A 16568-nucleotide genomic window follows, 5' to 3' on the forward strand; every position below is an offset into this window, starting at 1 on the left:
AATTAACAACTTACTATAATATGTAATATGACTGTTATCCTCATATTTCTGGGTGTTTTAAAGCAGGGAACAACTAAATATAAAAAATTGACAATTTTGAAAATATGCAGCAATTGAATACATGTGTATGTCAGCTCTGATCTGCAACCTAATCAATTAGTAAACAAGAGAGATTTGGTTAATTATCTAATTTGTAATCTCAATTTTTAGCACAAATGTTGTGTATCATTGCAACAAACATTTCTACCCATGATGTTGTTGTTTTGCCAAGCATATAAATACAGTGACAGGTATTTTGGGGGCAAAAATGTGAAATTAAATACTGTTAATTAATTAGTATAATTAATATGCATACAATAATAGATAATTATTCGATTTTTGTACAGATTTAATTATTGATGTTTCAAAATTATAACTGCAATTTACTAGGGTGATCCAATGTTGCATAAACTTTTGACACCATTTTATGTGCAGCAGGTCCAATTTGAGAAAAACACATTTCAAAATTCACATTTACATTGATGTCTATGTAATAATTAGCTGTTAATTAGTCATTTTAAGAAGAAATAAAGGTAGTCGAGACTTAAAACTTTTTCATTATTTAGAGAATGGTAATAGCTATAACATATCAAAAAATAAAATTTTTGACCATTTTTACCCTGTTCGCGAAATTGGACCACCTTATGACATGCGACCATTTACCTCCATACAAACACTGTTAAACCTCCCTCGCAATCCTTAAATTTTAGGTTTCATTGTCCATGACAGTATATCATAAATGCAAGTCAAGATAAAATCAGTGGCACTGAGGCTAGGAGGTTTTTGTTCTTTTATCATGACTTAGCCATGGACCAGCGATAGTTTAGTGGTAGAGTAGCTTCCCAGCAAGCAGTCGACTCCCACTAGTTCAAAAAATTTGTCCAAATTTGTCCAACTAATTTTTTCAGACTAGTTTGGTGCAAGCTAGAAATGCATTTGACAGCACATGTACATTTCAATCCTTTTGCAATTCATTCTACAACTCTTGGGCTTAGGTGCACATTTCCTGATTTGATAGAGGAAAGGCCATGATTAATTTCACAAAAGCTGCCTCGAAGCATGAAATTGTTGGTAAATCGTCACAAAGAATTGCAGCTACAAATAATTGGAGTAATAAATGTACATGTCCATCTATGTGAAATGGCATTTTCAGAGAGGAAGTTCACCCTGGAGTGAAGTTGGTTTTAATCAAACAGAATAAAAAACATTGGTGAAGATTGGTAAAAATTGATCAAAAAATCTTTGAAAGTTCATAACTCTTTATCTGTTGATGGGCTGTCACAATCAGCATTATGTTTTTGTTATTCTGATATTTATTGAACTTTTAGCCAAGGTAAAATTCTCCTTTTTAAGCACATTCTAGGCTGGTTTTGAAAGTCCATTTTTGATGCACGTGTAGACGGCGTATTTTTCGGTCGTGTACACGTGAACACATTGTAAACACTGTGAGAGCGAGTTATGTTTTCATGTCGACACAGACCCGCATCAACATGTCATAAAAAGAGGTCTACATGTATGTAGCCTAAATCACGGTTTTAAAGCTTACCTGAGAAGTTTGAAGTATCAATCCACAAAAATTGGAGCAAATTAAAAGTTTACTCAGCTTAGCAGCGCATTAAATTAATAAATGCAAAAGAAAATCAGTGCAGGGCCCTAGCTAGCGCCGACGCTCGTTGGATGCGCATTTCGTATACTGTACTGTACATGCATGCACAGATCGCGGCAGAATTTCGTGTAACTGAAGTTATCGATTGATTTTCAATTTTTTTGTGCCAATTTGAGGAGCGTTTGTTTGTAGGCTTGTAGCACATGCGTACGAGCGTATAACACGTAAGTAGTAGCAATGATCATTGTCGCAATTGGTGATTCTCAAATTGGCTCTGAGTGTGATTGAGCAACGCTTTCGAGACCGGAGCAGACCCATTTCGTGGTACAAAAACTTGAGTCTCCAGAATGAATGTGGATTAAATCGGCGATTTTGGAAGTGAACTCACTCTAGATTAATTGAAATATATTGACATATTAGTAATAAAAACATGTGCAGTGTCCAAGAACAAAGATTTAATGTGAGGCTGTGAGCTTGTTCACCGACTTTGTAGTCCCATGCAAGCTTTATGCAGATACACGGTAATGGAATTTAGTACACGTGCACCGACTTGACCGTGCGTGTACGGGCCTAGCACATTCCTTATGAATTTTTATATCTTTTGAACTGTAAACAAAGCAGTTCATTTAGTCATGTAAAAGAGCAAGAGAGACATAAAATTTATGTATGTGCATATTGACATGTAACATGTACTTCCTTGTTCACAAATCATTACTCACCTAATAAAAAAAAGAAATGATCAACAGGATGGCCTTGGAATAAACCAACCTGGACCTGCATAAAAAAAAAGAAAACAGAGAAAACAGAAAATGGGATTAGGCTCCTATTAAATTCATTTATTCTCTTATTTTGTTTATATTTTGCACATAATGAATTCTATTTCCATAATGTTTCTTTTAATAGTTAAGTTTATTTTTCATGTTTAGGAGTGATCATTTCCAATAATTCACCTACTGTACATGTGCACTTTTTAAAATCCCCCTTGTTTGTTTATAAAATCAAATGTATGATATATTAAATCCTGGAGTGGAAATAAATTAAATCAAATGAGATGTCATCCATAGAAAGATTACCAAATTATGAAAATGGGTAACTGTTAATTAAACATTGTACATGTACACATAATCAAAAGACTGTAAGCTTCCAGTTCACCTCAATAAACAAAGTTTGTTTTTAATATTGAAGGAACACAAGAATAATATCGAAACTGGGAGAAAAATTTTGTTTATTAAAAAAAAAAAAAAAAAAGATCCTGGTTGGTACATACAAATGAGCCTGAAGGAAATGATGACATCAGCCATTCACTCCTTATTTCATTACAGTCCAACCTCTCTTATCCGGACACGTTGAGAGTTGGGACCAGCACCAATCCGGATAAGGGATTTATCCGGATCTGGGAGACCAATATCAAATACACGCAGCTGCGCTGCTTCCCCAGGTGACCGGCGGTAGCTACACTATTGTAGTGGGCGTACATGTACGGTAAAGACAATATTCACTGCAGAGTCGGTGCAAATTATAGGCAGTGTTTTTGTGGAAATTAAATTGAACGATGGTCAAAACTCTTGGATAATTTACCTGCCAAAATGACTGAGGTACACATCGAGCATACCTCGAAAGAGAGAGGATGACTCAATGACACCAAGTTTTAAAATTAGATCATCGCGGCAGGTATCGCAGCTTCGCAATGTCAGCCATTGTTACACTGACTATAGGCTCAAACATGATAGATGGCGCTGTCCGTATTGAGGCCTAAAGTTAGCTAGCAAGACATGAGTTGTTTTTCCCACAAAGCAAAAAGAGAAACGTGATGAAATGTTTGCGCTGCACCCTGATTTATTGGAAATTATCATTCCTAAAGTTCTTTTGATGATTTGGGTGAGATATTTTCATGAAAAATTTGTTTGGTGTAGGGTGACTATGTTGGGAAATATATGAAATCAAAGTGAGTTTATGTGATTGAGTTTAGATTGAAATCTCATTTCTCATTTCATTACTAGATTTAAAAAAAAAAAAAATTCGGCAAGTGTGCGTCCGGATAATAGAGAGATCCGGATGAGAGGCCGGATAAGAGAGGTCAGACTGCACTTAATAGTTTTTCCTGAATATGATGTGAATGCAAGTTTGCTGGTTTGATCTCTATTAACATCTGGAATCAATTTACATGCAACTAGTGACCAAAGTGTCAACCATTACCATTCATACATGTATGAAGAGATTCCTAATAAAGTAAACCTGCAAAAATTGAATTGCAAGTTTCAAATATGTAGTCTTAGCCTAAATAATTTTTTTTACCATGAGGAACAAATCGAAAATCTGCCAAAGTTGAAATACATGTAAATGAACATATATGTAGACTATTTAATCATTCAATGGGTATTGTACATGTACAGTGTATTCTACACTCCCTACATGTATAACAAAATACAAAAGAAAGGCATTATTGGCTCTCTCTCATTTGTATATTACCTGTGCATACATGTACAACTATTTTGTGAACATAAATTACCGAAATCTGAATTCGATGAATTTTTCAGTGATAAATACATGTAGGACTTGTGTGCTTTTATTCTACCAAATTTCCATTGGGCTGCATTGACCCCACACAGATTCTGATGCGGCTTCAGCATGTACTATTGTAGATACATGTACACTGTGTGATAGTTCTGTTATCGGCAAGATAATTCTGTCGACATACATGTATCACTAAAAATATCTTACCGATATCGATATTAACAAAAGAACATAATCAATACGCACGTTTTATGCATATATAGCGATGTTACAATACTCGTGCTGGTCAAAATTTGTATCTGCCATTGTACCAACAACGCTTTGAAATTCAGGTTCATTGTACAATACATATACATGTACACATGCAGACCTGCAAATCCCAACTGAACATTACAAATTTATGCTTCTATGTTAATTCACACAAAACATCAATATAGGCAAAATATACTGGTGAACAGATCAGCATACAAATCCCTGTTCAAACAAAAAATGTGTAAGGGCCGATCACACATTAAGGGCCGACATGGCAGTTCAATGCGTTGGGATAGTGATTTTCCGTTTCAGAAAATTTTCAATTCCGTGTCAGCATGTTTGGAAACGGAAATTCTGTTTCCCATAGACATACATGGAGGCTTTCAATGGACGGTCTTCAAAATAGTGTTCACCATGTAATGAAAAGCATCCTCCTTACAAAACATGCTACCACCATTATCCACTGGTCAGTCGTATTTTCCTAAACAATGTAAACTAAACACACTACACAGAAGGTGGTAAAGTTAACACAGAGGTACATGTACACGCATTGAGGTCTCATGAAAGAATTTACACAGTGGCATTGCAGTTGATGATGAGGAGTAACGAGTGGAAACTGCAGCAGTACTCGGCTATCTTTTGGGGAGATCCATGTTACTACAGCAACAGTCCAAGTTAGCATTGTGTTCAAACATATTCACATTACAATGCAAATGCTTTCTGCCATCATTGGGATCCGGACAGTTCGTGGCAGGTTGAGAACGGCCATGAACTAAAATTGCTCAGAGCATCAGACAGATACAATGATGCTTCATGAATTGGGCAAGATTTTGTTATGAAATGATGTATTAGCATATTTTCACAGCCACTTTGCAGACGCTTCCTGGAATAATGATAATCTGTTGAAAAATCCAGTCAAATTGCAATGGAGAGATAAGAAGTCATCATCAAAAGTTGGTGGACAACGCATCATCTGAAGATTCGGACCGGACAAAAAATTGCAAATATGTAGTTTGTCCAGAGTCAAGGACGACACTGCTGTTTTGATTCACCAATTTCTGACAAAGACTGCTTTGTTATGAAGGGCTTTTGACAAAAGATGATTACTGTAGGGACAGTGATTTTCCACAAACGCGGAAAAGGGAATCGCGATGGCGGAAAACAAACAGAATTCACTGAAAGTGGCATTTCAAATGGAAAATCACAGAAAACATGTTTTCCTCAAATACACAGAACGGCAACAGAAATAATTTCAAAATCTCAACAAAATACAAATATTAAATGGCCACAAAACACGATCTCACTTCGCTACAATAATGACAATCAACACATCGTGACTGCTTTTGACTCCACACTTGATCGTACCCCTTGCCCCGGGCCCTTTGGGTCGGCCGTATCGAAAACATTCACATGCACACATCCTTTGATCTTAACAATACGGTTGTGTATTGCAGCCCTCTACGTATGAAGATGTAACAGCAAACATGTCAAATGATTCAAATCCTTCCAATTTTCCTTGCGACTTGTCTCTGACCAGTCTGCGACTCTCAAGCTGACAAGAGCTGTGAGGTCTCTTTTCTTCCTCACTCAGTCGCAGACCAGTCAGGTCGTAAGGTGTGCGGTGGCCTTTACACGTTAGGGTTTAAGGTTTTACGCAATACAAATCAAATACATGTACGTTATACTAGTAAGCAAATTTTCAGGTATTGATTTTTCTACCCAGGTACGTCACGCTTCTGGGCGGGACCCAGGTACCCAGGTTTTAGTCCCAGGCCTACTGAGCTGCACGCGTTTACAAACGCATCTTTTTTGAAGTTCATATTTTCCTCTGTTTACTTACGACCAGGAAAGGAGGACATGGAACACACACTTTCTATCTCATTATATTCACATTTTGTAATCACATTTTCAATCATGATTAATGTTGCCTTTTAAATTTGGAATCCGACATTGAACACACACACCCCTGGTCTGAAATAATGCTTTGCATATTGTGGTGATAATTGAACCAACAGTGTACAGAAAATTGAGTTTACTGCATATATCTGGTAATTTGTGTCTCGTATTGATTTGCATAACTTTTTAGAGATCAATTCAAGACTTCTTAGCTAATTTTCATGAATGTTAATCAGGTTTACATTGCATGACCGATCACACAAGCTCACTAGGCGGTGCTGCACCATCCTGAGTTTGCTCAATCTCGAGATTTTAGCCCGATCGGCCCTCTTCGTGATTAATCTCGAGATTCAAGAAACCCCGTCTCCACCTCCCCGTCGCAAGAAGAGCGATTCCTGCTCGAGCGAGGCAACAAGCGCGATATTCCGAGCATGCGCACTTTCGATCTTGGAGTTTCAACGGCCCGCGCTTTTGAATAACTTCCCGAGCGATATGCAATCAAATACATGTACTCTTTTCACTAGCACTTTCGCTGAATTCGACCGTTGTTATGCAACAATCCTCTCAGCTCAGCCGCGCTATAATTATAAGCGAGGGAAGTATTCTTCGTTTAAAATGATGGCGAGAAGGAGGCAACGACAGAGAGAGGGAGAGAGAGAAAAGGAGGAAAGAAATGCTATTTGCTCACATTTTGCGAAGGAATAAGACAACACTGCTGTCAGTGTTGTTATTGACTATGACCATCGTCGATAATGAGCGCCTCCCCCATCGGTCTGGTCTCTCCGAAAATCCATTCACTGATGGGACACCATCGTTGATGATTATTGATGAACGCTATTCGCGATATAAAGTTGACTTTCGCATGCGTTCGGTACAAGGCGCGATGTCTTTATGTTTTGACCAAGGTGGAAATGGAACGCGAAATGCATTATGGACTGACGTCATGAATAAATTACCCCAAATCCAATCTCGAGTGCATCTGCACCTACGAATTAGCGGGATAATTCGTAAAATAGCGTGCTATTTTGCAAATAAACCCGAGTTGACTTGGGATTGCAATCTCGAGATTAATCCTACGAACTAGCGCGATAATTGCGTCTGCATTACAAACAATCTCGAGATTTTTCAGATCGGGATAATTTGCCTGATCAGAAATAGCGCGCTAATTTGATAACTCGGGATGGTGCAGACGGCCCTACTGTCCCATTTTAGTCATTTTCCTTTCAATCAAAGAATTTTTCATATCACCATAGCGCATCATTCTAAATGACAAATTTGACCATCCCCACCCCCCCCTTTTTTTTTAGCTCATGTCAATCATAGATCAGGGTTTCTTTTTTTTATGGGAGGACATGTAGATGTTTTATTGAATATATCATCTACAAAGAGTTTTACCATCATTAGAATGAGCAGAAATAGATGTTTTGGGGTAGGGAAGAGCTGTACTTCTGTGACATCACAAATCCTGGTCACATTGCCAAGGTCTCTCCATGAGTTCAGATCATTGGTGATTTTGCAGGGAATCATTTTACTTCTTTAATTTGATTAGCATTTCTGGTTGTTTAAGCTTTCAGCTGTTCTGTATAGCCCTATGTAAAAAAAAAAACTATACAAAGGAAATTTTGTGTAGCAGTCTAATGTGGAGCAAATAGCGGTGCGATACCAGAATTATTCTGTTATTATTCTGTAAGCTCATTTTTTCAAAGGATTTCATTCTCCTTTCACATGAAATCACAAGTCTGCACACTGATATAATGTATTATAATTGGATGACAAGGGTTGAGGCAGGGGTGGGGAGCAGTACATACAAAATCCATTCATGTGTTTCCTGTGTTAAATATTATCTTTGCATTAAGTTTGGGTGTAATTTCACACTAATACAAGAATGACAGATTTTTGCTGGCTTCACCAGTATGTGAACTTGTCTCACGTGTACATTTATATCAATTGTCCAACAGAAATTTTATAGAAATCATTATTAGTGAGTCAAGGAAGGGGAAATATTCACCATTTTTCTTGGTACATGTAGTTTCTGACCTGGGGCTCGTAACACAAAGCTTAGCAATATTCATAGAACAATTTTCCATGATTGATTGCATTGACTGCAATGTATAATCAATCATGAAAATCAAGCGTTCGATTTCATCGCTAACCTTTGTGTTACGGTACCCTGGGTAGGATATAATTTATTTTTTAGAGGCTATTTTTTTGTCCACATTGGGGAGAATTTGGGGGTCTATTTCTTTTCAATTTATATGTAAGGGCTACTTTTAGGGGCAACAAACAATTATGCAGTACATTCAATATCATTCTATCAATAGTATATTGATTTTTCTAAATCATCTTCAATATTGTTGTGACAGATTTGGAGGCGAAGCAACTGGTTGCCCCGAAGCATGTATTAAGGGGGAATTTTCGTGGGCGATTTGGGCCGTCACAAGGGCAAAATCGCCCATCATTCTCATGTATTTCCTTCCTTCCTGAACCAAACTGTGTTTAAACTTGGCTGGTATATTAAAAAAAATGAAAAGTGTGTAAATTTTTATTTACCGTATTTTCCAGTGTATAAACCACACATTTTTTCTCACTTTGTAATCTTAAAATAAAGAGCGGTTTATACAAAGAAACAACAAAACAATGTTTTGTCGGTAACATTAATGTGTGTATTTGAGTTTTGTCAGACGTGTATCAATCAGATATGATTATTTACGTCTGGGACCGACCTTTAACATCACCATCCGAAAGAGGTGACCAGCGCTTGAACCTCGAAATCAATTTGTAACTTCCCAACAGCTTGGATTACAGGCGCACGACACAACGCCCATTTAAATGGCATCCAACCAAGAATTATATATATTCAATGTATAATTATTTGTTGGTTACTAAAAATGGAGTTTATTTTGCGAAGCTTTTATTGAAAAATCTTCTTTGTAATGTTTTTTTTTTACATTATTTATCAATTTAATGTTTTCCTATAAAAATTAACCCCTGATTTTTTTGTGATGAAAACTTTTTTCCAGCTAAAATTGCATGGGAAATGCTCTTCAATAGGCATGTAATCGATCGTGATCGGTTATTAAAAAAGGCAATAAAATGTCCTTTATTCTTTATTTCTCTCCTTTTTTCTCAATATTTAAAAAAAATCCCTTTTATACCATAATTTTGATATTAAAAATGCAATTATATGGTAACTTTTTCCTTAAAAACACCTTGGTTTTTGTAATGAAAACTGATTTTTTACACCTAAAAAATGCATGGAAAATGATTTACAATAGGCATATACTCATAATCAGTTAGAAATCAGGCAATAAATTATGTCCTCTATTCTACATTTTTCCCTCAGTTTTTCTCAACATTTTTGCTTTCTTTTTCCGTTTTTAGACTTCAAGTTTGATATACAAAGCTGCCATTTCATGGTCTTTTTTTCTTAATTCTACAAAGAAAAATTTATAGTCTTTGAAAAATAAAGTTAAAGAATGAAGTAACCATTTTTTTTAAATACAAAAATAATATATTTTTTGGTCTTTCATAGTTTGTCGGTCATATTTGTTAAGTCAAATTGCTATCAAACTTGATTTGCCAATTTTTAAAAAATTTATTTAAAAGCCTCCTGATTTTGGGGGTGCGGTTAATACAAGGCTGCAGTTTATATTCCAAAAAATATGGTACATATTGTGCTTTTCCACCTTTACAGAGAACCGGCCTAGAATAAGTTATGACATGTTTTATATCAACCAATAACAGTTATAAATTTCTGAACTACATGCTATCTTATTGGCTGATGGTAAAGTTGTTATATAGTATTTGTGCATTTGTTACTAAAACTAGTCTTTATGAAACAGGACCCAGGTCATTTCACCCAATAATTTTTGTTCATAAATCATCTTTTAATTTGAAGATTCCATCTCTTATTTTCTTAGAGTTTGTCTATCTACCAAGGCATTTTCAGTGGTAGACATTATACAAAGAGTTTCAAGATGAATACTTAGTGGTACCCCATCAACTCATGAATGTAGTGTAATGAAATCAAGTTACCATTATTTCAAGGATATTGGTATTTTGGGAAACCATGTTGCAATACATACACCAGGGTTTACCAGTAATTCAATCCTAGGCAATCAAAGGCTACTGCCGCTACATGTATGCCTAGGACCATGATTGCCCAATTAACTTATCTTGATAGCCCCCCCCCCCTCCCTACCCTTGTAAATTTGCTCTGCTTTTTTATTTTCACATTTGTGAATGTGATGCACTCTCACTCTCACTCAAACACCAAAAATAAAAACAACAGAGGAAACAAAAAAAAAGCTCATCAATGTAATTTATTAATTTAATCGCACAAAATATAACAATGAAAAATAACAACTTGCATCTAAAATCTCTACAATTGCCTTATGTTTAGCTTTCATCAAAGGCAAAACTTGAAGTTAATCATCTTCATGGAATAGCAATACTATAGATTGTAACTGAATGAAAATATACAATTTCCACCACCTGGGAAAACAGAAAACAAAAGATTAAATAAATCATTAACACATGACAAGCTAACATCTACAAGATAACGAAAAATAATGTGGAATTGATAATCAACATAATAAATTACAAATGCAGACACATGAAAATAAAATTTAAAGGAAATTTGACTGCACCTGCATCTTGATCATTCAAATGGGGATTCTGTGTGTTACATAGCTGAACTGCTAATTTTAATAAATTAATTGTATTAACATTGCCATTGGTAATCAACAATCTAACTACTGTGTAGTGTTATCAACATGTTAACATTGTAATTGTTGATTTCCAAGAGACCTGGCAGCCATTTTGAAAGTCAACACGTACAAGAAAAAACAGCTGAGAAAGTCCAAGAGAGTAGTAAATCTGGTTTTAAAATGAATAATTTTCTAAAACAATTTTGGACATGTAAAACAAATAGAAACATCCATGACCCATTTTGCGAGAGGGCATCATTCATACACATTACACAACTGCACACACACCACTATCCACACAGAGATCACATTCACACTGATCAGAAACCCGGCAAACAAGACACAGTCAAACTACCTAAATTCAATTTTTTGAGCTGAGATACCCATGCAGATCAATTTATTTTGTATAAACAATAAACTATGTTTCATACCATACAGCTGCAAACTGTTATAATCCAAATTACACTGAAACTGAGCCGATGTCCTACAAAACACGGAACTTCCACAGGCCTGCAACATTGACATGTATGTCCTCCGTAGTCTACGGTTAGCTGGCGGGCTATGGGGCCAGTGTACATCGCACTGCATAGTGACAGTACACCTTCACATACTCAATATACACTTCCCACAGGATAATGTATGTATCAATTGACAATGTCTACCGTTCAAAATAACCCTTAAAATTATAGTTCCGTACATTTTCATCGAAATCTAAAAGATGGCACTTACCTGTATATAGTTTTTATATACACTGTAGCTTCCCTAGTAATCTACCGGCCAAATTCATGCGAATAATCGAAGATTTCTCCACGAAAATGTATTCCAAAATTTAGTGATAAGGCCGAAACATAGGGAGTGGTACATCTCTGCCCTGTCTGTTATCGCGGGAAACCCGTCTGGATCTGTATACCCTCGAATGTAACACAGTATGCGCATGCGTATGAACCGATGTGAAAAGTACTAGTACATTGAGTACAGCAATGTTATGAGGGAAAATAAAGAAATTTTAATGCACAAGAAAGTTCAAATTAATGATTTATTTAAGAATCGTCATATACATGGACACATAGTTGTTGTTCTCCCAAAAAATTTGGGCAAGCCAAACTCACCGGCCTTGTTGTTTCCGAAAAATCAGTCAAACGGTCAACTTATTTTTTTGTCTACAGCTGTCCCGGATCTACGATACGGTAGTGACATGTATATTTTTGTTGTTGTTGTTTGTTTTATTGGTTTTTATTTGTTTTTATTTCCCCTTTCTTTGCTATCATTTTCTTTGATAACCACTGTTGTTCATAATTCTGTGTCATTATAGGATATGGCTCTACCTGCTATAATGTGACAAACCACGACCAATGCAATAGGCCTACCAATGATCTACCATTTCCGTCTTTTATTTATTATGCATTCTTTATCTAAAAAAAAATAAAGAAAAAAAAAAAAAAGGGGAGGGGTACTAAATATTGGGTATATTATCGTACATTATACAAAATTCCTTTTTAAATTTTACTCAATGATGTTTGAAAATCATTTCAAGGAAACATTAATTGTAGGACATGGTCCCCTTTTTACCTGAGGCATATTGAGCAAATTTTTATTCAGCATAATGATGCCTACCAGTCGATACATTTAATCATTAGTACGCCTGTACATAGAAAGCGCTTTACAAGATAAATTGCTTTGTATATAAGATATCAGTTTTTTTCTAAAACCGAAAAAGGAACAGATGCTTGTGCCCTTTTTTGAATAAGAACATTTTTTTCTGCTCAGTCTCCGAAAATTCAAAAGGAAGAAAATCAATGGGTCTGTTTTCATCCATTTAGAGTAATAGTCGACTATAGATTGAGATCTGCTGAGCCGAATTCGGTTCTGCCAATGACAGACTACGTCACTCGAGATAACGCTCGGCCAAGTTCAGCCTGTGCGTTCATGACTGGAGTCCGCCACCGAGCTGGAAAAATAGTCTTGAAGGGCAAACATTTTTTTTTCATTTGTATAAGGCTGTGATATCCGCAAAGTCGCAATTTGAGAGCGGTGCCTGATGTCACATCAACGTATGTACATCTTCATGATCAATTAGATCAACGGTTGCAGAGGCGTCGATCCTGGGGGGGGGGGGGCAGGCGATCGCCCCACTAATGAAAATATTGGGGGGCAAACATATCGTTTTGCCCCCCCCCCATATTTCCAAATGTGTGCGAAAATAAAATAAGATTTTAATGTTACACACAGAAATCAGCAAGCGACATTGATATACACAACTCGGTCTTTATTTAAAATCGTGCTCAAAATGTCCGCTTTTCAGATTAGAATATAAAAATTTTCAGCTCGCGCTTCGCGCTCGCATCATTTCTGAAGCAAAACCTTATATTTTTCATGATTAAATAGGTAAATACATGTAGAATGTCCCGTTTTCAGTTCTAAACCTCAAAAGAACTCCCGCTTCGATTTGCAATAATATTTTGTTGGAAATGTATCTTGTTCTTTATTAAAAACGCCCATTAAGCTGTCAAATGGTTTCAGATCGAAATATCAAAATTTTCAGCTCGCGCTTCGCGCTCGCATCTATTGTTATTTTAGACACCTATCTTAATCATTGGTACCAAAAATGCTTATAATATCAAGCTTTCAGGTCAGAATATAAAGGAATTTCATCTCACTCTCGGCACTCGCATTATCTGTGTAGTGAGATATGTATCCTCCTCATGAGTTACTATAGTCTTAAACAGGTACCTTTTTCCCGTTTTCAGTTCATTATACTAAAAAATTCAGCTCGCGCTTCGCGCTCGCATTAATTTGTTGGTGAGATATGTGTCTATATTTCATGAGTCACATATAAAATATATACAGTGCGTATCAAAAAAAAGTTTACACTTTGAAAAAGCCAGGGAATTAAAAAATATACAACATGTGGGTAATTTTTTCACATATTATTATGGGTTTGGGTCTCATCTATCCAATGAAAGTAAAAGTTTTGACAGAATGTTACACTTGAGTGAGCACTGTCCATTTTTGTAAAGCTCGCAGAAATCTGTTTGCGCAGAAATGCTTGTTTTCACGCTGTGTCAAGGGGAAAGGGCGAAATCAAACTTACCCTACGAAGCATTTCTCATAAATTTCCCTAGCACTTTTAGCCAATTGAAATAAAACGGATACATTCAAGCATTTTGTAACAATTTTGCCGCCCAAATTTGAAATTTCAACACTTAGTAAGCACAACCTTTACCCTTTTTGTGCCAGCTGGATCTGAGGACATAACTGAATCTGAACAAAAGTTTATATCAGATATCTCCAGCATTTTTCACTAAGTTCTTATCATTTAAAGTTGGTTTACATTTCATTTTCATTTAATACTTGTTTCTCCACACTTTTCCCAAGCTTGGCAATGATTAACAAAATGAAAATCAAGCCTAAGCCATTTCATGTAAATCACAGCTCAGTGTAAAGCAATATCGTCACGATGGACTCGGTGTGTGGGGGAGTGGGATGGGGCGCAATGCACTCTTCGAAGTGTTTTGGGCAAGGAAACAAGTTTAAAAAGGTAAAAGATATTTTCCTATCAATTTTACTTGCTGATTTCCATGTGTTCGTCATTATTAAGGTCTACTTTTATTCGCATAACTATTTCAAAGTTCTGCGCAAATCATTTTTCACCAACTTTTCAAAAGTAAGTGGTGCTCACTCAAGCGGAAATATTTTTCGACAGTTATATTGTCATTTGCTTAAATGGATCTGTACCAATGCTAAAATGTGGAAAAATCGTCAGGATATTACAAATATATAATTTTACAGGATTTTTTCTAAGTGTAAACTTTTTTTTGATACGCACTGTATATATATATTTATATATGCATGTATACACAATGTGTAAGGGTGTGTGTTTGTTTGTTTTGTGTGATCGAGCGCCTTTGAAACCTTGAGTCATGATTTGCCCCCCCCCATCTGAAAAATGGATCGACGTCCCTGAACGGTTGACATCACAATCCAAAAGATGGACCTCGTGGTGAGGTCGTATAGATGTTAAGTTTGGCCTATGTTTATATGGGTTAGGCTAACAACTTTTTTGTGCAGCCGGCACTGGGGGCTGCCGCTGCAGCCATCTTAAGCCCCTGAAGCCAGCCATTTTTTTTATTGAAAAATCTGAAAATCAGGGCTGTTTAATAATAGTAAATAGTAGACCTACTGTTCACGAGCAGCTTGTGGAAAGATATATGTGATAATGCTAAAAGCGATGTTAATAACATGGGTAGGGATAGTAAATGGTTACAATATTATGGCATATCCTTCGATGAGATTAATAACAAATGTTATCATTAAAGCGGGCTAGGAGTCTAGACTACGTTATCGATGCATTCAGATTCACTGTGGCTTGACACAAAAGATGATATCATTATGTTGTATTACCTTCCAGGCTCTTATTCAGATCTGGCGTCATCAAATCATATATTTCGTTCCGAATAAATATTCATAAGCTGGCAATTTAAGGCGATATTTTCTTCATATTTTTTTTCCGAATAAATATTCACAATCTGGCAATTTAAGATGATAATTTTCTTCATTTTTCATACACCTTGATACAAAACTGGAATGGAATCTGTACCGTATAATGCTGACCATACTTTTTTAGAATTCAAAAATACTTCAGTCACCTTGCTTGGAGAAAAGGGCGCTGAGCATTGGATTCCAGGTCATGACTTTTTTTGTTGTTATGTCAGTTTCCTAAAAAGGAGTTGAAAAAAAAAACTTCAGTTGAATTGACAAATACAAGTTACGCCATTTGTACATTGTTCCAATTTCTAGGGGGCAAAGTCCTGTTTATTTTGTGTCGAAGTTAGAAGACAAGGAGAAGTTAATTGGAACAGCAGAGATAGAGAGGGGGGGGGGGGGGGGAGAAGAGATTATGGGATAGGAGCATGCATGGACCTACATGGAAGGAGGGGGTGGGGAGAGGGGGTGTGGGAGTGATACAGAAATAAAGAGAGGGAGAGAGACGGGGCGGGGCGGAACGGTTTTGAAAGTTGAACCGAGTTGGTGACCAAGTAAAATATAACAATAAGATGGTATTTTCAGGAATTTATTGATTTTCAAACATTTCAATACAATATACAACATATCAGTAAACTACTATAATCATACACATTTAAAGTAAAAAATAACAATATCAAAATGAAATTTTAAAAATAGCAGCTTAAGAGATTGAAGCCTGGCCACCGCGGGATTGAAGCAGTGTTTCCACTTTGAAGGAAATTACCCGAATTCCGGGAAATCCAGACGTTTTCCAGGTAATTTCCGGGAAATGAAAATATTCCAGGAAATTTCGGGAAATCCGAAAATTACAATTAAACGTAGAAACTATCAATATTCATGATATTTAGGTTACATTATGATGTTTTACAGCCATACGTAGCTCAAAATTTTCCGCTCTCGCTCCGCGCTCGCATTTGTATTTTTTTTCTTTTTTTTAAAGATGGCGTGAACAAAAACAATGCTAAAATCCTTGATTTTGGCCACCTAGGCCGAAGTTAGGCTTGCTGTATTATTGCCCGATTTTCGTT

The 16568-nt window shown here is 36.2% G+C and overlaps 1 protein-coding gene across 3 annotated transcripts in view; it reads right to left on the reverse strand.

Moving 5' to 3' along the window:
* Nucleotides 1-11902, reverse strand: part of LOC121427213 (guanine nucleotide-binding protein subunit beta) — a 49100-nt gene extending 37198 nt beyond the window's left edge. For 2 of the 3 annotated variants that reach the window (XM_041623495.1, XM_041623493.1), the window contains exons 1-2: nt 11746-11902; nt 2365-2419 (exon numbers count right to left, since the gene is read on the reverse strand). The gene's annotated coding sequence lies outside the window, so the exon portion shown is untranslated. Of the gene's footprint in view, nt 1-2364; nt 2420-11447; nt 11569-11745 lie in introns of those variants that run through there. The other variant, XM_041623494.1, reaches the window with a different exon arrangement.
* Between the last annotated feature and the right edge of the window lie 4666 nt (nt 11903-16568).

Source organism: Lytechinus variegatus, chromosome 14 (genome assembly GCF_018143015.1).
Source record: "Lytechinus variegatus isolate NC3 chromosome 14, Lvar_3.0, whole genome shotgun sequence".
NCBI classification, from domain to species: Eukaryota; Metazoa; Echinodermata; class Echinoidea; order Temnopleuroida; family Toxopneustidae; genus Lytechinus; species Lytechinus variegatus.